Consider the following 27,173-nt stretch of genomic DNA (forward strand, 5'->3'; position numbering starts at 1 on the left):
TGGAGACCATTCCTCCATGTCCTCACCAACAATGGGAATGATCAACTTTTTAAGTTCACCCATTGTAATGGGTGTGTAGCATTTCTGATTGTAATTTAATTTGCATTTCCCTGTTGACTACTGATGTTGAATGTCTTCTCAAGTCATTTATCTTCTTTTTGAAGTGTCCATTACAATCTTCTGCCAAATTGTTTTATTACATTCTTTGATTTTTATAGGATTGTAAGAGATTTTATATATCCTGGACAAAATTCTTCCATCAGGTATATATATATATATATATATATATATATATATATATATATATATACACACACACACACATATACACACATATATGTATATATATACACACATACATATATGTGTACATATAATATAGAATATTTTCTCATTCTGTAGCTGTCCTTATTGTTTTATATTTTTTAACATTTTTATTGAGGCATATTTGACATAAAATATACTACAATTTTTTTGTAAACAAAATTAACAATTTTAGCAACCACCCATAATTATTAAAGCATTTAATTTTATGGTAATAAGTGTATATTTATACTTCAAATGGCAGGATTTCTATATAGAAGCTTTTTCTTAAACGGTCAGAGAATAAACATTTGGAGTTTGCAGGTCAAGAGATAAAATCGAGACTATTATGTACATATTACCATGTAAAATGTAACCATTAAAAATGTAAAACAAAAACAAGTGACTGGCAAAATTTGGCCCCTGGGCCATTGTTTGCTGATCCCTGACAGAAAGAAAATAGGGAAATGTTTCAAGAATTCAAGACACATTGAGAATTCTTAACTATATTTAAGAGTATTTAGATATTATTAATAAGGTGCCCTGGTGGCACAATGGTTAAGTGCTCAGTTGCTAATCAAAAGATCAGTGATTTGAATCCACCAGCCACTCCATAGGAGAAAAGACCTGGTGATCTGCTTGCATAAAGATTACTGCCTAGGAAACCCTATGGGGCAGTTCTACTCTGCCCTAAAGGGTCACTATCAGTCAGAATGGACTTGATGGCACACAATAACAACAACAGATATTAATAATAAACCAGAATCTCATGCCCTGTTATATTGATTAGCTATGATCTTAGCCTATGCAATTATATAATCATTAATTACAACAAAAGTTCAGGGATGGAAAAAATAAAGCAGAAATTCAGCCATACGACCTCCTAATGGCCAATTCTGAAGTTGTAAAGCAGATTTTGGCTGAAGGATGTGGTTGAACTTAGGCAAATGTCTAGTTTTGATTGATGTATAATAGAATCACTGCTATTACAAGTGTCCTTTTAGTTAAAGTAATAAATCTTTTATGTAAGTGATGAACATTTGGGACTATTATTTCCTTTTTGCGAACTGATATAAATTTGATCCACATATTAAGGTGAAGTGTTAAAAATGCCCCAGGTTTTTAGTGGCTAAGCAGGAGTTGGCAGAAGCCTCATGCTTTCACATAGAGGCCTCTTGGTTAAAAAACTATAAACTTAAAAAATAGGGCTTTACAGTTGAATAATTTAATAATCTGCATAATTAAATGTGGGCTTCCATGTCTGTCTACTATCTATGTATCATCTATATATATCTCTGTCTTCGTGTGTGCGTGCATAAACAAACTAACATACACACACAAACATATATACATACACACAGTCTCCCTTTTGGTAAACTTGTCATTTTCAAGGTCAAACACTCAGCTGGTGAAAGGCAGCTTTAATTAGGAGTGCTTAAGGCATCTAAAAGTAACTGCGGCTGTACCATATAAGCAGTAAGACATTGTTAATGGAATGATCCCTTTAAGGACTGTCATCTGTTATTAAGTATTTTTGTCATATATACAGAAAAACAACCTGCCACCATGAAGGTACTCAGAAAAGAGCAGTAGATCAAAGTGACACACAGTACTCATTTTTTGACAAGCAGCTCGAGTTTGGAAAGCACATTCAGTTACATATTAATATCTGGGTTGGAAAGGGAATCTGTGATTGCATTCTAAGTGCTTGACAAAAGAAGGGTGAGAGAAAATATGCTACTCTAATAATATAAATCAACAACCACTCCTTTCACACTTTCCACATATTAGACACTGGGTTAAGCACTAAACCAGTTGCCATTAAGCTGATTCCAACTCACGGTGATCTCACGTGTGTGAGAGTAGAACTGTGCTCCATAGGGTTTTCAATGGCTGTGATCTTTCAGAAGTACACTGCCAGGCATTTCTTCCAAGGCACCTCTGAGTGGATTCAAACCACCAACCTTTTGGTTAGTAGACAAACATTTAACCATTTTTGCCACCCAGGGACTCCAGGTTAAGTACTACACATACATTGTTTCTTTGGATCTTTCACAACATCCTTAAGTGCAGACACTATTATTTTATCAGATGAAGAAACTGAAACCCAGAGAGTTTAAAAATTTAATGCAATGGAGATAGAATTTGAATTCACACCTGTGTGCTTGAAAGCCTATGCTCATAGCTACTTGCTATATGCTATATGCTATATACTTGCTGTATGCCTCCTTGCTAGCATTCATGGTGCTTCTCCTTCGTGCCAGCTACTTTTCCTACAGGCCAGTGCTTTACAATCACGAACTCGGGAATCTTCTAAGCAACACTGTGTTCTGTGATGAGAACACTGCTGAGACTTGGTAAAGGAAAGAGGCTTTTCTAAAGCCACAAAATGAATAATTGGCAGAGGCCAATTCAACCTCAAGCAGTCTCATTGCAAATCCCACTGCTCCATGTTGTTGTCTAAGTTTCCAAAGGATGCAGCTAGTTCCGACTCGTTAACTCTGTCTATGGCTTCTTTCTATCCCATAGCTTCTTGTTGTTGTTATTAGTTACCACTGAGTAGATTCCAACTCATGGGAACCCTGTGAGTGCAGAGTAGAACTGCTCCATAGGGTTTACAAGGCTGTGATCTTTCAGAAGCAGATCGCCAGGTCTGTCTTCTGAGGAGTCTCCAGGTGGGTTCAAACTGCCAGTCTTTCAGCTAGTAATCATGTGCTTAACCATTTGAGCCACCTAGGGATTCCTTAAAATTTATGACAAAGATAGCTCTGCAGTATGAATGCAGCAGCACCCAAATGGAAGGAGCTGGTTCTTCTGACCTTGCAAAGACCACCACAAAAGTGCTTACTCACAACCAGAGACACTGTGAGTGATGAGAATCTCAGGTTCTTTGGAACAATCGCTTCATAGTTCTTCCAGGACCTGGGCTGGGGTTAGGAAGTATGACTGGTGGACCCCTACCATCCATCCTGGAGACTGGCTCGTAGGCTGCCTGCTCACACAAAGGAAGTGACTGCTAACATCTCCAGCACGTGTCACGTTTTCAGCAAAACCAAGTGAATGAAATGCCATTACCCCTCAGGATATCCTTTGTGACGAATTTATAAAGCTAAACATACCCCATAACATGGAATGGATAGTTATGTTAAAAGATATGAAATCGCTGTTAGATGGTTTTGAGTAGTTTTTGACACATAGTGATCCCATGTGATAAGGTAGAACTGCCCCAAATGGCTTTCTTGGCAGTAATCTTTATGGAAGCAGTTACAGGTCTTTCTCCTGCAGAGCATATGGGTGGGTTTGAACCATCAAACTTTCAGTTAGCGGATAAGCATTTAACCATTTTCTCCACCAGGACTGTTTCTGAAATTGCTAATGTTGACCATTTCTAACCTATAAAAACACCAGTGTCCTCTAGTTCAATCTAATAAATGATAGCACATACACTCAAGAGAACAGTGTACAACTACTAAAAATAAAAATGATATGTATACTACAAAGTGACAGCAATAAACTCATACCTATCAATAATCACACTGAACAAAAATGGCTTAAATGCACTCATAAAAAAACAAAGAGTGACAGAATGGATAAAAAAACAGGATCCATCAATATGCTGTCTGCAAGAGACACACCTTAGAAACAAAGACATAAATCTATTAAAAAATGAAAGGATGGAAAAAAATATATCAAGTAAACAGCTACTGAAAAAGAGCAGGAGTAGCAATATTAATCTCAGATGAAATATACTTTAAAACAAAATCCACCATAAAAGACAAAGAAGGACATTATATAATGACTAAAGGGACAATCCACCATGAAGACATAACCATAATAAATATCTATGCACCCAAAGGACAGGGCTCCAAAATACATAAAACAAACTCTAACAGCACTGAAAAGAGAAATTGATAGTTTCACAATAGTAGTAGGAGACTTCAACACACCACTCTTGGTAAAGGATAGACATCTAGAAAGAAACTCAACAAAGATATAGAAGATCTAAAGGCCACAATCAATTAACTTGACCTCCTAGACATATATAGAACACTCCACCCAACAGCAGCAAAGCACACATTCTTTTCCAACGTACATGGAACGTGCTCCAGAATAGACCACATCTTAGGCCACAAAACAACCTTCTACAAAATTCAAAACATTGAGATAATATAAAGTGTCTTCTCTGATCACAGTGCCATCAAAGCAGAAAGTAACAACAGGAAGAGCAAGGTAAAAAAAAGAAAAATCAAATGCTTAGAAACTGAATAACACCCTGCTTAAAAACCACTGGGTAACAGAAGAAATCAAAGATGGAATCAAAAAATTCCTAGAATCCAATGAGAATGAAAACACATCATACCAAAACCTTTACGATACAGCAAAGGCAGTGCTCAGAGGTCAATTTACATCAATATATGCACACAACAAAAAAAAAGAAAGGGACAAAATCAAAACATTAGCTACGCAATTCAAAAAAAAGAAAGAGAACAGCAAAAGAAGCCCACAGCCGCTAGAAGAAAGGAAATAATAAAGATCAGAGCAGAAATATATGAAATAGAGCATAGAAAAACAATGAAAGAATCAATAAAACCAAAAGTTGGTTCATTGAAAGGATCAACAAAGTCGACAAACCACTCGCCAAATTGACAAAAGAAAAACAGGAGAGAATGAGAATAACCTAAATAAGAAATAAAATGGGGGACATTACACAAGACCCAACTGAAATAAAAAGGATCATAACAGAGTCCTATGAAAAACTATACTCCAACAAATTTGAAAACCTGGAGGAAATGGACAAATTTCTAGAAACATTACCTACCCAAACTAATGCAAACTGAAGTTGAAAATCTGAACTGACCCATAACAAGAGAAAAGATTGAAAAGGTAATAAAAAAAAACTCTCAACAACAACAACAAAAGCCCTGGCCCAGATGGCTTCACTGGAGAAGTCTACCCAAAATTCAGAGAAGAGCTTACACTGATACTACTCAAACTATTTCAGAACATAGAAAAGGAAGGGATACTTCCATATTTATTCTATGAAGCCAGCATAGCCCTGATACCAAAACCAGGCAAAGACGCCACAAAAAAAGAAATTACAGACCAACATCTCTTGTGAATACAGATGCAAAAATTCTCAACAAAATTCTAGCCAATACATTAACAGGATACAAACCATAACCAACAACACACAAACTCCAGAAGATAAGCTAGATAACTGGGATCTTCTAAAAATCAAACACCCATGCTCTTCAAAGGACTTCACCAAAAGAGTAAAGAGAGAACCTACGGACTGGGAAAAAATTTTTGGACATTACAAGTCAGACAAAGGTCTAATCTCTATAATCTGCAAGAAAATCCAACACCTCTACAACAAAAAGACAAATAATCCAATTAAAAAACAGGCAGAGAAAATGAACAGACACTTCACCAAAGAAGACAATCAAGCAGCCAACAGACATGAGGAAATGCTCATGATCACTAGCCATTAGAGAAATGCAAATTAAAACCACAATGAGATACCATCTTACCCCAGCATTACTGGCACGAATCAAAAATACTGGAAATAACAAATGTTGGAGAGACTGCGGGGAGATTGGAACTCTTATGCATTACTGGTGGGAATGCAAATGATACAACCGTTTTGGAAAATGATACGGCGCTTCCTTAGAAAGCTAGAAGTAGAAATACCATACAATCCAGCAATCCCACTCCTAGGAATACATCCTAGAGAAATAAGAGCCGTCATAGAAATAGACATATGCACACCCATGTTCATTGCAGCATTGTTCACAATAGCAAAAAGACGGAAACAACCTAGATGCCCATCAACAGAAGAATGGATAAACAAACTATGGTACATACACACAATGGAACATTATGCAACAATAAAGAACAATGATGAATCTGTGAAACATCTCATAACATGGAAGAAACTGGAGGACATTATGCTGAGTGAAATAAGTCAATCACAAAAGGACAAATATTGTATGAGGCCTCTACTGTAAAAACTCATGAAAAAGTTTACACACAAAAAGTAACAATCTTCGTTGGTTTACGAGGGATGGGAAGGGTGAGGGGGAACTACTGAATAGACTATAGACAAGTGGTAACTTCGGTGAAGGGTAAGACAGTACGCAATACTGGGGAAGCCAGCACAACTTGTACAAGGCAAGGTCATGGAAGCTCCATAGACACATCCAAACTCCCTGAGGGACTGACTTGCTGGGTGGAGGGCTGTGGGGACCATGGTCTCGGGGAACATCTAGCTCAATTGGCACAACACAGTTTATAAAGACATTCTACTTTGGTGAGTAGTGTCTGGGGTCTTAAAGGCCTATGAGCAGCCATCTAAGATACTCCACTGATTTCACCCCTTTGGGAACAAGGGAGAATGAAGAGAACAGGATACAAGGTAAAGATTAGTCCAAAGGACTAATGGACCACAGCTACCAACGTCTCCACCAGACTGAATCCAGTACAGCTAGATGGTGCTCGGCTCCCACCACTGACTGCTCTGACTGGGATCACAACAGAGGGTCCTGGACAGAGCTAGAGAATGATGTAGAACAAAATTCTAACACACACACAAAAAAGACCAGACTTACTGTCCCGACAGAGACTGGAGAAACCCTGAGAATATGGCCACTGGACACCCGTTTAGGTCAGTGGTGAAGTCACTCTCAAGGTTCACCCTTCAGCTGGGGTTTGGACAGCCCCATAAAACAAATCAGGACTAATGAGGCCCAGCAGTCCAGGGACAAGGACTAGAAGGCAGGAGGGGACAAGAAAGCTGGTGATAGGGAACCTAAGGTTGAGAAAGGATAGTGTTGACATGTCATGGGGTTGTTAACCAATGTCATAAAGAAATATCTATACTAACTGTTTAATGAGAAACTATTTGATCTGTAAACCTTAACCTAAAGTAAATAAAAAAAATTAAAAAAGAAAAGAAATCAAAAGATTCATTGCATTGGGCAAATCTGCTGCAAAAGACCTCTTTAAAGTGTTAAAAGGAAAAGATGTCACCTTGAGGACTAAGGTGCACCTGACCCAAGCCATGGTGTTTTCAATTGCTTCATATGCATGCGAAAGCTGGACGATGAATAAGGACAACTGAAGAAGAATTGACACCTTTGAATTGTGGTGTTGGCGAAGAATATTGACTATACCATGGACTGCCAAAAGAACGAACAAATCTGTCTTGAAAGAAGTACAGCCAGACAGCTCCTTAGAAGCAAAGATGGCAAGACTTCTTCTCACATAGTTTAGACATGTTATCAGGAGGGACCAGTCCCTGGAGAAGAACATCATGCTTGGTAAAACAGAAAGTCAGTGAAAAAGAGGAAGACCCTCAACAAGATGGGCTGACACAGGCTGCAACAATAGGCTCAAGCATAACCATGATTGTGAGGATGGCGCAGGACCTGGGCAGCGTTTTGTTCTGTTGTACATAGGGTCACTATGAGTAGGATCCAAGTTGACGGCACCTAACAACAACAACAAGGGTAAATGTGGAATACATATGGTTCAATGCTTTTACTTTTTTCCAAATAAATTATAGTGTATCTATATAAAAGAGAATAAAAAAAAAATCAACAGAATTCTAGCCAATAGAATTCAGCATCATGTCAAAAAAATAATACACCATGACCAAGTAGGATTCATACCAGGTATGCAAGGAAGGTTCAACTTTAGAAAATCAATCAACATAATCCACTACATAAATAAAAGAATCACATGATCATCTCAATCCATGCAGAAAAGGCATTTTATAAAGTCCAACACTCATTTCTGATAAAAACTCTCAATAAAATAGGTATAGAAGGGAAATTCCTCAACATAATAAAGGGCATCTATACAAAACCAATGGCCAACATCATTCTTAATGGAGAGAGGCTGAAAACATTCCTCTGGAGAACAGGAACAAGACAAGTTGTCCTTTATCACCACTCCTATTTAACATTGTACTGGAAGTCCTAGCTAGAGCAATAAGGCAAGAAAAAGGAAATAAAGGGCATCCAAGTTGGTAATGAAGAAGTGAAACTGTCCCTATTTGCAGATGATATGATGCTGTACACAGAAAACCCAAAAGACTCCATAAGAAGACTACTGGAACTAATAGAAGGATTCAGCAGGTAGCAGGATACAATATAAACATACAAAAATCAGTTGGATTCCTATACAACAAAATAGAGAATGACGAAAAGGAAATCAGGAAAACAATACCATTTATAATAGCCCCTAAAAAAATAAAATATTTTGGAATAAATCTAACCAGAGATGTAAAAGACCTATGCAAACAAAACCACAAAACACTACTGCAAGAAACCAAAAGAGACATACATAAATGGAAAAACAAACCATGCTCATGGATAGGTAGACTTAACATTTTGAAAATGTCAATTCTACCCAAAGCTATCTACAAATACAATGGAATCCCAATCCAAATACCAACAGCAGAAAGAATCACATGATCATCTCAATAGATGCAGAAGTCCAACAGCATTCTTTAAAGAGATGGAAAAAGTAATCATTAACTTTATATGGAAAGGGAAGAGGCCTGGATAAGTACAGCACTATTAAATAAGAGGACTAAAGTAGGAGGGCTGCACTACCTGACCTCAGAACCTACTATACAGCTACAGTAGTCAAAACAGCCTGGTGTGGGTACAGAAACAAACACATTGACCAATAGAACAGAATTGAGAACTCAGATGTAAATCCAGCCACCTACTGTCACCTAATCTTCGATAAAGGCCCAAAGTCCATCATTATGCTGAGTGAAATAAGTCAATCACAAAAGGACAAATATTGTATGAGACCACTACTATAAAAACTCATAAAAAGGTTTATACACAAAAAGAAACAATCTTTGATGGTTATGAGGGAGGGGAAGTATGGGAAGGAAAAACACTAAATAGACAATGGGTAAGTGGTAAGTTTGGTGAAGGATAAGACAGTACACAATACTGGGGAAGCCAGCACAACTTGTCCAAGGCAAGGTCATGGAAACTGTATAGACACATCTAAACTCCCTGAGGGAATGAACAACTACGCTGAGGGCTATGGGTAGCATGGTCTTGGAGAACATCTAGTTCAATTGGCATAACATAGCTTATAAAAAAAATATTCTACATTCTACTTTGGTGGGTAGCGTCTGGGGTCTTAAAAGCTTATAAACAGCCATCTAAGATACTCCACTGGTCTTACCCGTCTGGAACAAGGGAGAATGAAGACAACCAGAGACACAAGGGAAAGATTAGTCCAAAGGACTAATGGACCACAACTACCACAGCCTCCACAAGACAGTCCAGCACAACTAGATGGTGCCTGGCTACCACCACTGACTGCTCTGAGAGGGATTACAATACAGGGTCCGGGACAGAGCTGTAGAAAAATGTTGAACAAAATTCTAACTCACACACACACAGAAACACCAGACTTACCGTCTGACAGAGACTGGAGAAACCCTGAGAGTATGGCCCGCATACACCCTTTCAGCTCAGTAATGAAGTCACTCCTGAAGTTCACCCTTCAGCCAAAGATTAGACAGGCCCATAAAACAAAATGAGAGTAAATGGGTACACCAGTCCAAGAGCAAGGACAAGAAGGCAGGAGGGGAGAGTAAGGCTGGTAATGGGGAACCCAAGGTCGAGAAGGGGAGAATGTTGACACATTATGGGGTTGGCAACCAATGTCACAAAACAATATGTGCATTAATTGTTTAATGAGAAACTAGTTTGCTCTGTAAACCTTCATCTAAAGTACAACAAAAGAAATTAAAAGGAAATTTCCCAAATAATAGATCAATTAGAATGAAATACAAATAATAAAATAAAAGAATATCAAATTGTTCTAGTATCATTTGTTGAAAATACTTTCTCCATTAAATCACTTTGACACATCTGTTAAAAAAAAAGATGTGTATAAAGATTTTATAAGGAACATGAAAAGTGCTTTTATCATCATAGTAAGTTAAAAAGTTGGCTGAGATATTACAAAAAAATTTTGATCCCAAATGTGTAAATAAGGATACAAAGGGAAAAGCCTGATAAGAAATTTGTACTGTCAACTCACTTTTTTTCCCTCCCCTCTCTCCCCACGCCCTAAAGACAGACAAACAAACTAAAGAACACTGAGAACTGGCCCATAAGGGTTTTAATTTCTGCCGTGCCATCAGTTGACTGAGCTATGGAGAAAGATCATTCCAGATCCTTCCATGCTGGGGCTCAATGCACCATCTGTCAATTAAGAGAGGTTCTAGATAACCTTGTTGTTGTTGGGTGGCGTCAAGTCATTTTAACTCAGAGTGACCCCATGTGGGATAGAGTAGAACTGTGCCCTGTAGGGTTTTCTTGGCTATAATCTTTATGGGAACAGATTGCCAGGTCTTTCTCCACAGACTCAATGGGTGGATTCAAACCACCAACCGTTTGGTTAGCAGCCAAGCACTTAACAGTTTCACTGCTAAGCCTCCTCAGATAATACTTTGTTGTTGTGTGGTTAGGTGCCGTCGAATCAGTTCCGACTCATAGTGACCCTATGTACAACAGAACGAAACACTGCTCCGTCTTGCACCATCTTCACAATCGTTATGCTTGAGCCCATTGTTGCAGCCGCTGTGTCAATCCATCTCCTTGAGAGTCTTCCTCTTTTTCATTGACCCTCTACTTTCCCAAGCATGATATCCTTCTCCAGGGACTGATCCCTCCTGATAACATGTGATTTCACTGAGAAACTCAAATCTTGAACACAAGATTCTCTATTTTGGTGACAGATGACTTTGCAAAGGAGCCCTGGTGACACACTAATTAAAGCACCTGTCTGCTAACCAAAAGCTCAGCAGTTCGAACCCACCAGCCACTCAGGGAAGAAGATGTGGCAGTCTGCTTCCATAAAGATTATAGCTTTGGAAACCCTATGGGGCAGCACTACTCTGTCCTATAGAGTTGCTATGAGTCAGAATCAACTCGAAGGCAATGGGAAAAAATGACTTTGTCAGGTACAGAAACACAAGAGCAGTGTTTGGTAAACTTCACAAAATCTGTGGAAAATCGAGAATAACCACCCTTATCTTTCCAACTCAATTTTCTATCCTATTAAGGTTTATCAGCCTACTTTGTTACTCAAATTAAAAAAATGTCCTTTAATTAAACATTTGAAATTGCTTAGTCTAATTGGGCTTTTGATTCTCAGTGAGGCAAAAAGACAGTGGATTTTCTTAATGGCAAGATATCAAGAGGTTTTTTTTTGTTTCTTTCCTTGTTGTTAGGTGCCATTAAGTTAGTTCCAACTCACAGAGACCCTACGTAAACAGAACAAAACAGTGTCCCTTCCTGCACCATCCTCACAATCGTTGCTAGGTTAGAGTCCATTGTTGCAGCCACTGTGTCAATCCATCTCCTTGAGGGTCTTCCTCTATTTCGCTGACCCTCTACCTTACCAAGCATGATGTCCTCCAGGAACTGGTCCCTTTAGATAACAAGTACAAAGTATTTTAAACGAAGTCTCATCATCCTTGCTTCAAAGGAGCACTCTGGCTGTACTTCTTCCAAGACAGATTTGTTTATTCTTCTGGCTTTCCATGGTATATTCAATATTCTTCATCAACACCACAATTCAAAGGCATCAGTTCTTCTTCAGCCTTCCTTATTCATTGTCCAGCTTTCCCATGCATATGAGGCAACTGAAAACACCATGGCTTGGGTCAGGCGCACATGAATCTTCAAGGTGACATCTTTGCTTTTCAACACTTTAAAGAGGTCCTTTGCAACAGATTTGCCCAATGGAATGTTTCTGTTGATTTCTTTACTGCTGCTTCCATGGGTGTTGATTGTGGATCCAAATAAAATGAAACCCCTGACAACTTCATTCTTTTCTCTTTTTATCATGCTGTTGCTTATTGGTCCAGTTGTGAGGAATTTTGTTTTATTTATGTTGAGGTGAAATCCACACTGAAGGCTATGGTATTTGATCTTCATCAGTAAGTGCTTCAAGTCCTTTTCACTTTCAGCAAGGGAGGTTTTGTCATCTGCATAACACAGGTTGTTAATGAGTCTTCCTCCAATCTTAATGCCCTGTTCTTCTTCATAAAGTCCAGCTTCTTGGATTATATGCTCAGCATACAGACTGAATAGTTATGGTGAAAGGATACAACCCTGGTGCCCACCTTTCCTGACTTTAAACTATGCAGTATCCCCTTGTTCTGTTCAAATGACTGCTTCTTGATCTAGGTACAGGTTCCTCATGAGCACAATTAAGTGCTCTGGAATTCCCGTTCTTGGCAATGTTATCCATAATTTGTTGTGTTCCACACAGTCGAATGCCTTTTCATAGTCAATAAAACACAGGTTAACATCTTTCTGGTATCTCCGCTTTCAGCCAGGATCCATCGGACATCAGCAGTGATATTCCTGGTTCCACATCCTCTTCTGAATCTGGCTTGAATTTTTGGCAGTTCCCTGTTGATATACTGCTGCAGCTGCTTTTGAATGATCTTCAGCAAAATTTTACTTGTGTGTGATATTAATGGTATTGTTTGATAATTTCCATATTCAGATGGATCACCTTTCTTGGGAAAAGGCATAAATATGGATCTCTTCCAGTCAGTTGACCAGGTAGCTGCCTTCCAAATTTCTTGGCATAGACGAGTGAGTGCTTTCATTTGTTGAAAGATCTCAGTTGATATTCCATCAATTCCTGGGGCCTTGTTTTTCGTCAATGCCTTCAGTGCAGCTTGGACTTCTTCCTTCAGTATCATCAGTTCCTGATCATATGCCACCTCCTGAACTGGTTGAACGTCGACCGATTCTTTTTGGTATAGTGACTCTGTATTCCTTCCATCTTCTTTTGCTGCTTCCTGCATCGCTTATATTTTCCCCATAGAATCCTTCAATATTGCAATTTGAGGCTTGAATTTTTTCTTCAGTTCTCTCAGCTTGAGAAATGCTGAGCATGTTCTTCCCTTTTGATTTTTATCTCTAGCTCTTTGCACGTATCATTATAACACTGTACTTTGTCTTTTTGAGCCTCCCTTTGAAATCTTCTGTTCAGTTCTTTGACTTCATTTCTTTCTTTCGCTTTAGCTACTGGACGTTCAAGAACAAGTTTCAGAGTCTCTTCTGACATCCATTATGGTCTTTTCTTTCTTTCCTGTCTTTTTAATGACCTCTTGCTTTCTTCCTGTATGATGTCCTTGATATCTTACCCTTCACCAAAGTTACCACTTATCTATTGTCTATTTAATGTTTTTCCATCCCCAACCCTCCCCTCCCTCCAAACTATCAAGCATTGTTTTCTCTTGTGTGTAAACCTTTTCATGAGTTTTAATAGCAGTGGTCTCGTACAATGTTTGTCCTTTTGTGATTGACTTATTTCACTCAGCGTAATGCCCTCCAGGTTCATCCATGTTGTGAGATCATTCGCAGATTCATCATTGTTCTTTCTCGTTGCATAGTACTCCATTGTGTGCATGTAGCATAGTTTGTTTATCCATTCATCTGTTGATGGGCATCTAGATTGTTTCCATCTTTTCGCTATTGTGAATAGTCCTGCAATGAACATGGGTGTGCGTATGTCTATTTGTGTGACAGCTCTTATTTCTCTAGGATATATTCCCAGGAGTGGAATTGCTGTATCATATGGTATTTCTATTTCTAGCTTTCTATGGAAGCGCCATAACGCTTTCCAAAATGGTTGTATCATTTTGCATTCCCACCAGCAGTGCGTAAGAGTTCTAATCTCTCCACAGCCTCTCCAACATTTACTATTTTCTGTTTTGTGACAGTAATGCTGGGGTGAGATGGTATCTCATTGTAGTTTTGATTTGCATTTCTCTAATGACTAGTGATTTCGAACATTTTCTCATGTGTCTGCCAGCACTAGAATGTCTTCTTTGGTGAAGTGCCTGCTCATTTCCTTTTCCCATTTTTTAATTGGATTATTTGTCTTTTTATTGTAGAGGTGTTGTGTTTCCCTGTAGATTATAGAGATTAGACCTTTGTCAGACTTGTCATAGACAAAAATTTTTTCTCAGTCTGTAGGTTTTCTTTTTACTCTTTTGGTGAAGTCTTCTGATGAGCGTAAGTGATTAATTTTTACAAGATCCCAGCTATCTAGCTTAGTCTTCTGAAGTTTGTGTGTTGTTAGTTATGGTTTGTATACTGTTAATGCTGTGTATTAGGGCCTCTAGCATTGATCCTATTTTTTCTTCTATGATCTTTATAGTTTTTTATTTTATATTTAGGTCTTTGGTCCATTTTGAATTAGGTTTTATGTATGATGTGAGGAATGGGTCCTGTTTCATTTTTTTGCATATGGACATCCAGTTTTGCCCGTGCCATTTATTAAAAAGACTGTCTTTTCCACCGGGGAAGCCAGCACAACTTGTACAAGGAAAGTTCATCAAAGCTCCATAGACACATCCAAACTCCCTGAGGGACTGAATTCCTGGACAGAGGGCTGTAGGGACCATGGTTTCAGGGAACATCTAGCTCAATTGGCATAACACAGTTTATAAAGAAAATGTTCTGCATTCTACCTTGGTGAGTAGCATCTGAGGTCTTAAATGCCTGTGAGCAGCCATCTAAGATACTCCACTGGTCTCATCCCTTCGGGAGCAAGGGGGAATGAAGAAAACAAGATACGAGGAAAAGATTAGTCCAAAGGACTAATGGACCACAACTACCACGGCCTTCACCAGACTGAGTCCAGTACAACTAGATGGTGTCCGGCTACCACCACTGACTGATCTGACAGGGATCACAACAGAGGGTCCCGGACAGAGCTGGAGAAAAATGTAGAACAAAATTCTAAGTCACAAAGAAAGACCAGACTTACTGGCCTGAGAGAGACTGAAGAAACCCCAAGAGTATGGCTCATGGACACCCTTTTAGCTCAGTAATGAAGTCACTCCTGAGGTTCACCCTTCAGCCAAAGATTAGACAGCCCCATAAAACAAAATGAGAGTAATGGGGCACAACAGTCCAGGGACAAGGGAACTAAAAGGCAGGAGGGGACAGGAAAGCTAGTAATAGGAACCCAAGGTTGAGAAGGGACAGTGTTGACATGTCATGGGGTTTTTAACCATTGTCATAAAAAAAATATGTGTACTAACTGCTTAATGAGAAACTATTTGTACTGTAAACCTTCATCTAAAGTACAATTAAAAAAAAAGAAGAAGAAGAAGAAAAAAAGATTGTCTTTTCCCCATTTGATGGACTTTGGGCTCTTGTCAAAGATCCGGTGACTATAGGTGGATGGATTTACATCTGGGTTCTCAATTCTGTTCCCATTGGTCAATGTCTCTGTTGCTGTACCAGTACCAGGCTGTTTTGACTACCATAGATGTATAGTAGGTTCTGAGGTCAGGTAGTGCAAGTCCTCCTACTTTATTCTTCTTCTTCAATAGTGCTTTACTTATCCAGGGCTTCTTCCCTTTCCATATAAAGTTAATGATTAGTTTTTCCATCTCTTTAAAGAATATTGTTGGTATTTGGATTGGGATTGAATTGTATTTGTAGATTGCTTTAGGTAGAATTGTCATTTTCACAATGTTGAGTCTACCTATCCATGAGCATAGTATGTTTTTCCATTTATGTATGACTATTTTGGCTTCTTGCAGTAGTGTTTTGTGGTTTTGTTTGTATAGCTATTTTACATCTCTGGTTAGATTTATTCCTAAGTATTTTATTTTTTTAGGGACTATTATAAATGGTATTGTTTTCTTGATTTCCTTTTTTTCATTCTCTTTTTGGTGTATAGGAATCCAACTGATTTTTGTATGTTTACCTCGTATCGTGCTACTCTGCTGAATCTTTCTATTAGTTCCAGTAGTTTTCTCATGGAGTCTTCTGGGGTTTCTATGTATGGTATCATATCATCCGCAAATAGGGACAGTTTTACTTCTTCATTATCTATTTGCATGCCCTTTATTTCTTTTTCTTGCCTTATTGCTCTAGCTAGGACTTCCAGCACAATGTTAAATAGGAGTGGTGATAAAGGAGGACATTGTCTTATTCCTGTTCTCAAGGGGAATATTTTCAGCCTTTCTGCATTAAGAATGATGTTGGCTATTGGTTTTGTATAGATACCCTTTATCATGTTGAGGAATTTCCCTTTATACCTACGTTATTGAGAGTTTTTATCAGGAATCGGTGTTGGGCTTTGTCATATGCCTTTTCTACATCAATTGAGATGATCATGTGATTCTTATCTTTCCTTTTATTTATGTAGTGGATTACATTGATTGATTTTCTAATGTTGAACCATCTTCCCACACCTGGTATGAATCCTTCTTGGTTGTGGTGTATTATTTTTTTTTATTTGATGCTGAATTCTATTGGCTAGAATTTGGTTGAGAATTTTTGCATCTATATTCATGAGAGGTATTGGTCTGTAATTTTCTTTTTTTGTGGTTTCTTTGCCTGGTTTTGGTATCAGGGTTATGCTGGCTTCATAGAATGAATATAGAAGTATTGCTTTCTTTTCTATGTTCTGAAATAGTTTGAGTAGTATCGGTGTAAGCTGTTCTCTGAATGTTTGGTAGAATTTTCCAGTGAAGCCATATGGGCCAGGGCTTTTTTGTTGTTGTTGAGAGTTTTTTTTAAATTACCTTTTCAATCTTTTCTCTTATTATGGGCCTGTTTAGATTTTCAACATCATTTTGTGTTAGTTTGGGTAGGTAGTGTGTTTCTAGAAATTTGTCCATTTCCTCTAGATTTTCAAATTTGTTGGAGTATAGTTTTTCATAGGACTCTGTTATGATACTTTTTATTTCAGTCGAGTCTGTTGTAATGTCCACCATTGCATTTCTTATTTCGGTTATTTGAGTCCTCTTCTGTTTTTCTTTTGTCAGTTTGGCCAGTGGTTTGTCAATTTTGTTGATCCTTTCAAAGAACCAACTTTTGGGGTTTCTTAATTCTTTCTATTGTTTTTTTATTCTGTATTTCATTTGTTTCTGTTCTAATATTTATTATTTCCTTTCTTCTGGTGGCTGTGGGCTTATTTTGCTGTTCTCTTTCTATTTGTTTGAGTTGTGTAGCTAATGTTTTGATTTTGTCCCTTTCTTCTTTTTTGATGTGTGAATCTATTGTTCTAAATTGTCCTCTGAGCACTGCTTTTGCTGTGTCTGATGTGTTTTCATTGTCCTTTGATTCTAGAAATTTTTTGATTCCATCTTTGATTTCTTCTATTATCCAGTGGTTTTTAAGCAGGGTGTCTTTCTGTTTCCATGTAATTGATTTTTTTTCCTTGCTCTTCCTGTTATTAATTTCTACTTTGATAGCATTGTGATCAGAGAAGATACTTTGTATTATCTCAATGTTCTGGATTTTGTTGAGGATTGCTTTGTGGCATAAGATGTGGTCTATTCTGGAGAACATTCCATGTGCATTGTAAAAGAATGTGTACTTTGCTCCTGTTGGGTGGAGTGTTCTTTATATGTCTGTGAGATCAAGTTGGCTGATTGTGCCCTTTAGATCTTCTGTGTCTTTGTTGAGTTTCTTTCTAGATGTTCTTTCTTTTACTGAGAGTGGTGTATAGAAGTCTCCTACTGTTATTGTGGAACTGTCAATTTCTCTTTTCAGTGCCGTTAGAGTTTGTTTTATGTATTTTGGAGCCCTGTCATTGGATGGGTATATTTTTATTATAGTTATGTCTTCATGATGGATCTTCCCTTTAATCATTATATAGTGCCCTTCTTTTTCTTTTATGGTGGATTTTCTTTCAAAGTTTGTTTTATCTGATATTAGTATCACCACTCCTGCTCTTTTCTGGCAGCTGTTTGTTTGATGTATTTTTTCCATCCTTTGATTTTTAATAAATTTATGTCTTTTTTTCTGAGGTGTGTTTCTTGTAGACAGCATATCAATGAATCCTATTTTTGGATCCATTCTGTCACTTGTCTGTCTCTTTATTGATGCATTTAGGCCATTTGCATTCAGTGTAATTATTGATAGGTGTGAGTTGATCGCTGTCATTTTATAGTACTTTTTTTTGTGGTGCTGACATTTTCTTTGTTCCTCTTACTCTTCTATACTGCATTCCTTTTGTGTGTGGATTTTTTTCAGTTCTTTTTTGCAGATTTTGTTTTTACTAAGACTTTATGTTTTTCTTCTTTATTTTGATGAGTCGGTTTGTTAACTTTCTTTGTAGTTACCTGAAATTTACCCTTATCTTCATAGATTTAAACCAGTGTTTCATTACTTGGTATCGCCTTGCCTTCCTCTCCGTTGGAAAGTTTTATACCTACACCATTTATTCCCTTTTCTGTTATTCTGACATTTTTCTTATTTACAGATTAACCGCTCTGATTCCCTGTTGTAAATATTTTAGTTATGAATAATCCTTGGGAGTTCATTTCCTAGGTTAGTATCTGGCTGGTGAGATCTTGCATCCTAGATTCAGGCTGTGGTCTGATGATATTTGTTCTGAAAATGAAGGACTCTGTTTAATAATTCTTATATGTTTGGTTTGGTTTTTACATATTCTCTTAATTTCTGCTTATCTGGAAATGTCGTAATTTCACCATCATGTTTGAACAAGAGTTTTGCAGGATGTGTTATTCTTGGTTGGTGATTTTTTTCTTTTAAGGTTTTATATATGTCATCCCATTGCCTTCTTGCCTGCATGGTTTCTGCCAAATAATCAGAGCTTAATCTTATTGTTTCCCCTCTGTATGTGACTTTTTGTTTTTCTCGAGCTGTTCTCAGGATTCTTTCTTTGTTTTTGGTTTTAACGAGTGCGATTGTGATTAGTGTTGGTGATTTTCTTTTGGGATCTAGCCTATATGGGGTTCGTTGAGCTTCTTGGATTGTCAGCTTTTTATCTTTCATGATATTGGGGAAGTTTCTGTCAGCAATTCTTCAATGATCCTCTCTGTGTTTTCCATTTTCTCCTCCTGTTCTGGAACTCTGATCACTTGCAAATTTTTGCTTTTAATTGTATCCCACATAATTCTCAGGGTTTCTTCATTTTTCTTCTTTCTTTTTTTCTGAGTTTTCCTCAAACAAAGTTGTATTCAAGTGTTTGTCTTCAATTTTGCTGATCCTGTCTTCCATCGTTTCAAACCTGCTCCTCAGTCCTTCTATGACACTGTCCATTTCTGAAGTCTTGTTGTTTATCTTTTGGATTTGTAACTGTTGTTTTTGAATGATTTCTAGCTGTGAATTTATTTTGACATTTTCTTCTAGTTTTCTTTTCCTGAATTCTTCCATTGTTTTGTCTGCCTTTTCCATGAATTTGTCAATTTTTTTTCCTCATTTTTGCCTACTTTTTCTTCAACTCTTGGATAGCTCTGAATATTAGAGATTTGAATTTTTTCCTATCAGGTAATTCCAATGCCTTTTCTTCTACTGGAAAGTCATCTGGTGTTTTATTTTGGGTGCCTACTGGAATCATCCTGTCCTGTTTTTTTAATATGTTTTGATATTGTCTGCTATCTTTGGTACATTAAGTAGTTATTTTCTTCATTTATTGATTGTAGATTTATTTGTTTCATCCTCCTTTTTTATTTTATTTGGTTATGTCTGAGCAGGTGGGCTGTGTGTTCTTTGTTGGTTGCTCATCTATGGGCACGATTCTTTTTACCTCATTGTCCAATGAGCAGGGCCAGTTGCTCAGCTCTGGTGCAGCAGAGCAGGTCCAGCTGAAGGGGAGGGGCTGGAATGGGTTGTTTGTAGCATGTACTTGGGACGGCAGGGCAGGCTGGGGGTCAGTGCAGGGCAGGTTCATGTAGGCCGTGCCTGTGCTGCTTGGAGTGTGATGTTCAGTGCACGGTGAAGATAGGCAGGAGGAAAGGGGGAGGAGGGAGGGAAGAGGTTGTGATGTGTGGAGCTAAGTGGGTATGAGAAGGAAGAGAAAGAGGAGAGAGAAATAGGGGCCATAAAAAGAAACAAAAGTGCTGAGGGAGACTGCCATTGGTGTGGAGAGATGAGAAATGGAGAAATGAAGAAAAACAAAAAGGAAAAGAGAAAATAAATACATTTAAAAAAAAAAGAAGAAGAAGAAATACCCCCAAGGATCCCAGCGGTGACCAGGGAAGTGGCTCCCAGGCCTCAGGGCACAGCCCATCTGGAAGGATTGGAGATGGCACACAGCACCAGGTATTCAGGAGACAGGAAAAGAGGGAAAGTAGAGACAGATAAGAAACTGAGAAATGAAGAAAAATAAAAAAAGAAAAAGGAAAAAGAAATAACAAAAATTAAAAAAAAGAGAAATGCCCCCAAGGATCCCACCAGCGTGGCTGTGCTGACCAAGAAAGTGGCTCCCAAGCCTCGTGATACGGCCTGCTAGAAGGGGGCAGAGATGGCACACAGTGCAAGGTATTCAGAAGACAGGAAAAGAAGTAAGTAAAGAGACAAGAAACCGAGAAATGAAGAAAAACAAAACAGAAAAAAGAAAGACAAAACAAAAAAAGTCCCCAAGGATCCCACCAGCATGGTAGCACAGACCGGGGAAGTGGTTCTCCAGCCCAGTGGCGCGTCGCAGCCTGTCAAGAAGTGGAGGTGGCACACGGAGCCAGGTGGTTCGGGGAGGAGTTGAGAGAGAGGCAAGAAACCAAAAGAAGCTGAAAAAAGCAGCACCAGCAACAAAGAAATGGCACTGAAGGAGCCAGCTGGTGTGCACAGGTCAAATCCAAGCAGCAAAGAGCTGGTGCCTCCTGGCCGAGGGCAGCCTCCTGGGAAGCAGCCGAGGCAGAGCAGAGGGAAGAAGAGTGGGGGTGGGAAAGCATGCATCACTGGTTACCAGGTGCTCAGTCTCCTCCTGAAGCTGCTTTCCCATACTCCCTGTCCAGTGCTCTGTATCTCTCCTCACTCTCTGTTCTCTGTCAGTTTCTTATTCCATTTGGTGCTTGGTTGACTTCTTTATCTCTTCATTTGATGCTTAGGTTTCCAAGATTGACATTTTACTTAGTTTTTAAGGTCTTTGCTGTGGAGGGATGGCATGATGCTTCTGTCTATAGCACCATGTTGACTCTGCCTCACTAGTTTGTTTGTTTGGGTTTTTTTGTTGTTTAAGTTTCCTTATATGTCCCTCAAAGGAGTCCTAGTGGTGCAATAGTTACACACTCAGCTGCTAACTGAAAGATTGGCAGTTGAAACCCACCCAGAAGCCCCCCCAGAGAAAGACCTGGTGACGTGCTTCCATAAAGTTTACAGTCAATTAAACTCTATGGGGGCAGTTCTGCTCTGTAACACATGGGGTCATTATGAGTTGGAAATCAACTCAATGGCACCTAACAACTACATAGCTCCCTCGTTCTAGAATCCAAGCCTTTCTAACTAATCCTTCCCTATCTATTAGCAGCTTGTTTGGTAATGCTCTTTGAAAGGACCATTTTCTGGGATAAATTACATTGTAATGGGTAGGCGGGAAGCATGTACCCTCACAGCCAGAACACACACAAGTGTGTTTGTAAATATGTAAACTTCACATTTGCCTCTGTGAAGCCCTATTTGTCTTTTGGCATTCCTGATGACCAAGCCAACTCCAAACCAATCTAGAACCAGCAAAATATGTTATCATGAGGTATTTGTGTTCTCAGACGATAGTCCTCATGAAGCCTCTCTTTCTCGCTCCCTCTCTCTCTCTCTTTTGGTCTGTTGTTTCCAAATAACTACCAGAAAGCTGCAGCTCAGGGCTGACAGGCTCTTAACCTGTGGAGATGGAAAGTTCACATACATGAAACACCAGTCAGAGAGGAAACAAAACACATGGGGAGGAAATAAAGGGGAATGGCAAGAAAGATACTGACCGCCAGAAATCTAATTCTCCTTCTTATTTCCCTTCATTGAACTTTCAAGCCAAAAATATCTACAGTGCCAGCTCCAGATGGAGAAAGAATGGTTTGTTTGCCATCTGTAGAGAAAGAACACACAGGGAAACTACAATTTAAAGGTGAAAGTCATCAGAAATAGAGTTAAATAACGTAAGTCAGAATTAAGAGATTTGGTACAAAACCCTTTGCTAAGAGTCGGAGGTGCTTCTGTGTGGGTGGGTGTGGTTCAGAGAGTGAAAGTTAAATCCTTTGACAACCAGAAAATAAATGTGGGAGACACTTCAGGGCAGTAAATGCAAGACTTTAAGTGAAAATCACACATTACTGTGCAAGAGGTAGAGGAAGAATCAACAGCAACACTTGCCCTGGAGCATTTGGTGACTCTAGGAGGCTTAACATAGGTACCTTCCACTGCAGCCAGAAAGTCACCACCCAGAGGAGGCAGGTGCTGTGTAGCTGAAGACCAGAGCCAATTCAGAAAGCGCCAGTGGAGGAAAAGGTGGCTGAGCATTGTTATTCTTGAGATTCTGTAATCAAGGTCATCCTCTAGGGGATAGAGTCAGGAAGAAATTATACTGGTGATGCCCACTGCCATCACCTCGGTTCCAAGTGCAGTGTGCTGGGAGAAGAACATGGCCTTCAGAGTAAGAGGACATGACTTTACATCTCTTCATCACTATTTGTTGTCTGGGTTACCTTGAACACATTTCTTTTTATTGTACTTTAATTGAAGGTTTACAGTACAAATAGTTTCTCATTAAACAGTTAGTACACATATTGTTTTATGACATTGGTTAACAACCCCACGACGTGTCAACACTCTCCCTTCTCAACCTTGAGTTCCCTATTACCAGCTTTCCTGTGCCCTCCTGCCTTCTAGTCCTTGTCCCTGGGCTGTTGTGCTCTATTAGTCTCATTTTGTTTTATGGAACTGTCTAATCTTTGGCTGAAGGGTGAACCTCAAGAGTGACTTCATTACTGAGCTACAAGGGTGTCCAGGAGCTATACTCTCGGGGTTTCTCCAGTCTCTCTCCAGCCAGCAAGTCTGGTCTTTTTTTGTGAGTTAGAATTTTGTTCTACATTTTTCTCTAGCTCTGTCTGGGACCTTCTGTTGTGATCCCTGTCAGAGCAGTCAGTGGTGGTAGCCGGACACCATCTAGTTGTACTGGACTCAGTCTGGTGAAGACCATGGTAGTTGTGGTCCATTAGTCCTTTGGACTAATCTTTCCTTTAAATCTTGTTTTCTTCATTCTCCCTTGCTCCTGAAAGGATGAGACCAGTGGAGTATCTTAGATGGCTGCTCACAGGCTTTTAAGACCCCAAACACTGCTCACCAAGGTAGAATGTAGAACATTTTCTTTATAAACTTTGAACACATTTCTTAACCTAGTCTCAGGTATCCTCATCTATAAGATGTTGTTGTTGTTCACTGCCATCCCGTTGGCTTCTGATTCGTACTGCCCAGTCCTGCACCATTCATGACTGGTTACAGATCACACCGTTGTGATCCATAGGGTTTTCAGTGGCTGATTTTTAGAAGTAGATAGCCAAGCCTTTCTTCCTCATCCATTGTTGAATTCCCCATCAGAGAACATTCTCAAGCATTATTTATAAAAGTCTAAATAGATGTTTACCCTACACTCTAGTAATTATACTTTGGGATACCTATTGTAGAGAAGCAAGCAAAAAAAGAAAATGAGGATACTCCTGGTAGCATTATTTACACTGGGGAAAAATTAGAAACAACCTCAGTGTTTAACAAAAGGAAAAGGATTAATAAGTAATAGATGGATGGTCCACGTTATGGATAAAGGTTCAAAGAAGTGAATGAAGTCTACAAGTAACAACACAAAAAGACCCCCAAATAGGACTTTTAATTTTAAAAAAAGCAAGTGGTAGAATGTTACATGCATTACAAAGTATATATGTAAGGTAAATGAAAAATAAAACTATATATTATTTATGGTTATGCATGTATAGTATAGGAAAGACTGGAGGGGTTCACCCAAACTCAAAATAATATTCTCTCCCAAGGAATTTTCGTGGGTTTCGGGGGGAGGGAAGTTTGGAATAAGACTGTGTATAGGGTCAGAGGTCAACTGGGACTTTTATCTTTAACTGAAATGCTCTGTTGTTGTTGTGTTGTTAAGTGCCGTCGAGTCTGCCCCGACTCATAACAACACTATGTACAACAGAACGAAACACTGCCCAGTCCTGCACCCTCCTTGTAATCGTTGTTATGCTTGAGCCCATTGGTACAGCCACTGTGCCAATCCATCTAATTGAGGGTCTTCCTCTTTTTCGCTGACCCTCTACTCTACCAAGCATGATGTCCTTCTCCAGGGACTGATACCTCCTCATAACATGTCCAAAGTATGTGAGATGAAATGTCACCATCCTCACTTCTAATGAGCATTCTGACTATACGTCTTCCAAGAGAAATGCTCTAGATGTTTTTCAAAAAGGTAAACACAGTGTCTATATAAATTACTTATATAATTTAAAAAGGCAATAATATGCACAGAAAAACAACTGGAAAAAAATAGGACCAAACTTGAATAGCTTTTTATTCTGGCAAGTCAGTAATGTGTATTATTGTTGTTTTCTACTATATCCTTTTCTACATTTTTAAAATTTCATGGCTCAGCATTGAAACCTATATGCTTTAAAACTAAATATTTATCAAGACAGGATTTGTGCTACGTGGTACTTGACTTCAACCAATTCTGGCTCCATTGATCAGCTTCCAGCAACCCACCATGGAATCACTTGGCCCTTAGCAGCCTCCACATAGTGGCAAGCCACAAACCAAGGTAACAAGACTGTTCCCAGGTGGTGCAAATGGTTAACATGCTCAGCTGCTAATGGAAAGGTTGGAGGTTCAAGTCCATCCAGAGGCACCTCGGAAGAAATGCCTGGCAATCTGTTTCTGAAAAATCAGCCACTGAAAACCCTATGGAACACAGTTGTATTCTGACACACATGGGATCACCATGGATTGGAATCAACTCCACAGCAGCTGGTTAAAACTGTTTGGTACAAGAGATTGGACTAGATGGACCTTAGAGACTCAGTGTACATACAGAGTCATCCCTCAGTAAAGGGAAGGTAAAAAGAAAACAGGATGCAAAATAACAATTGATTTTTTTCCACACTGTGGTGTTGGCGAAGAATACTGAGTATACCATGGACTGCCGGAAAAACGAACAAATCTGTCTTGGAAGAAGTACAGCTAGAATGCTCATTAGAAGCAAGGATGGGCAGACTTCGTCTCATATACTTTGGACATGTTGTCAGGAGGGGCCAGTCCTTGGAGAAGGACATCATGCTTGATAAAGTAGAGGGTCAGTGAAGCAGAGGAAGACCCTCAAGGAGAGGGATTGACACAGTGGTGCAGCAATGGGCTTAAACATAGCAACGATTGTGAGGGTGGCGCAGGACAGGGCAACGTTTGGTTTTGTTGTACGTAGGGTTGCTGTGAGTCGGAACTGACTCAACGGCAACTAACAACAACAACAACAGAAAGCAACCCAAGAAGCAGCGCAGGAGACCAGCACTGACTGATGGAGAAGGAAGAGATGTTTTGACTGAACTTGAGTGGAAGAAGGAATCACAGGTCATGGCAAAGATACTGTGCATTCAGGGAGTCATGAGATGCGGGGAGGTTGCACACAAAGCAACACAGCCCAAGTCTTTCCAGACCACTTGGGAGAAGGAATAAAGCATCAATGTGCAGACTGAGGTCACCCAGCAATTCTCAGGTTCTCCTGAGTACCTCAAGCAGTCTGCAAGGTAGTGCTTAATAGGATGTTCTAGAGTATTTTCTGCCTGTTATATTTCTTAAAATAACTTCGTGGCAAGAGGCCCCCTCCTAAATTTCAAGTATTTGCAGGAGGTCTTGGAACGGAGTCTATGACACCTGACAATTTTCCTTAAAGATAATTAACAGGAGGGATTTGTGAGAATTTGCACTAAGTGCAGCAGGATGATTCTAGGTGTACTCTAGTACAAAGTTAGCCTCATCTCTGGACAGCGTCTGGTGTGGAATGCATTACGTTGAGTTACAACTATTGGTTTCCCTGACTAGCTTACCTAGTTAGCTGTGAAATCCTTGAAGGCCAGGACATGACATTATTCATCAGTATATGGTAACCAGTATAGAATATTTACGTTTTTTACTAATGAATGAATTATGGCATCCTTAATTGAAGTTGCATGCTTACTTTGTCCCAAATCCATTCTCCTTCAAAGCTATATGATTTTCCACAAGTCTTACTTCTCTTCTCTATGTATCTGAAAAACTAGGATGATGTGTCAATCATTCCATGACCTGAGGCCTTTCAGGTGACATATCTCAGACAGGCCCGTCTTCCAAACATGAGCTGTGGCTGGGCCACATTGGCTGTCTCAGTCATAATACGTTAACTGTCTGTATCCGAAAGAATTAAAAATTCAGCTCTTTCTTCTCGTATTTGCCGGCTGTTTTCAGATAGTTATTTCCAAAGAAGGCTGAAAAAGAGCATCCTTACTGCTTCTGGATCCTGAGTCATCAGTTGAGTGGGCCGAATATTTTGGCCTCCAAGAGGCATAAAGAAGAACTCAGCAAGTCAAGGTGGGGGACTCAGTGCTGTTCTTAGATGATTAGAAAGAGAAAAATACGCACAAAGCCAGTGGGGCAGGGAGGGGAGAAAAGAGCTTGGCTCACTGGGATCCCTGGAGGTGCAGTGGTTAAGCATTTGACTGCTAATCAAAAGCTCAGCAGTTTGAATCGACCAGCTGCTCCTTGGAAACCCTGTAGGGCAGTTCTACTCCGTCCTGTAGGGTCGCTATGAGTTGGAATTGACACGACGGCAACTGGTTTGGTTTTTAGTGGTAGAGACCAGGAGCCCTGGTGATGTAACAGTGAAGCACTCAGCTGCTAATAAAAAGATGGCGGTTCCAACTCACTCAGTGGCTCTGCGGGAGAAAGACCTGTCAATCTGCTTCTGTATAGATTAAAGCCTAGGAAACCCTATGGGGCAGTTCTACTCTGTCACATGGGGCACTATGAGTTGGAATCAACTCAATGGCACATAACAACAACACGTGG

Source organism: Trichechus manatus, unplaced genomic scaffold (genome assembly GCF_000243295.1).
Source record: "Trichechus manatus latirostris isolate Lorelei unplaced genomic scaffold, TriManLat1.0 scaffold00022, whole genome shotgun sequence".
NCBI lineage: Eukaryota > Metazoa > Chordata > Mammalia > Sirenia > Trichechidae > Trichechus > Trichechus manatus.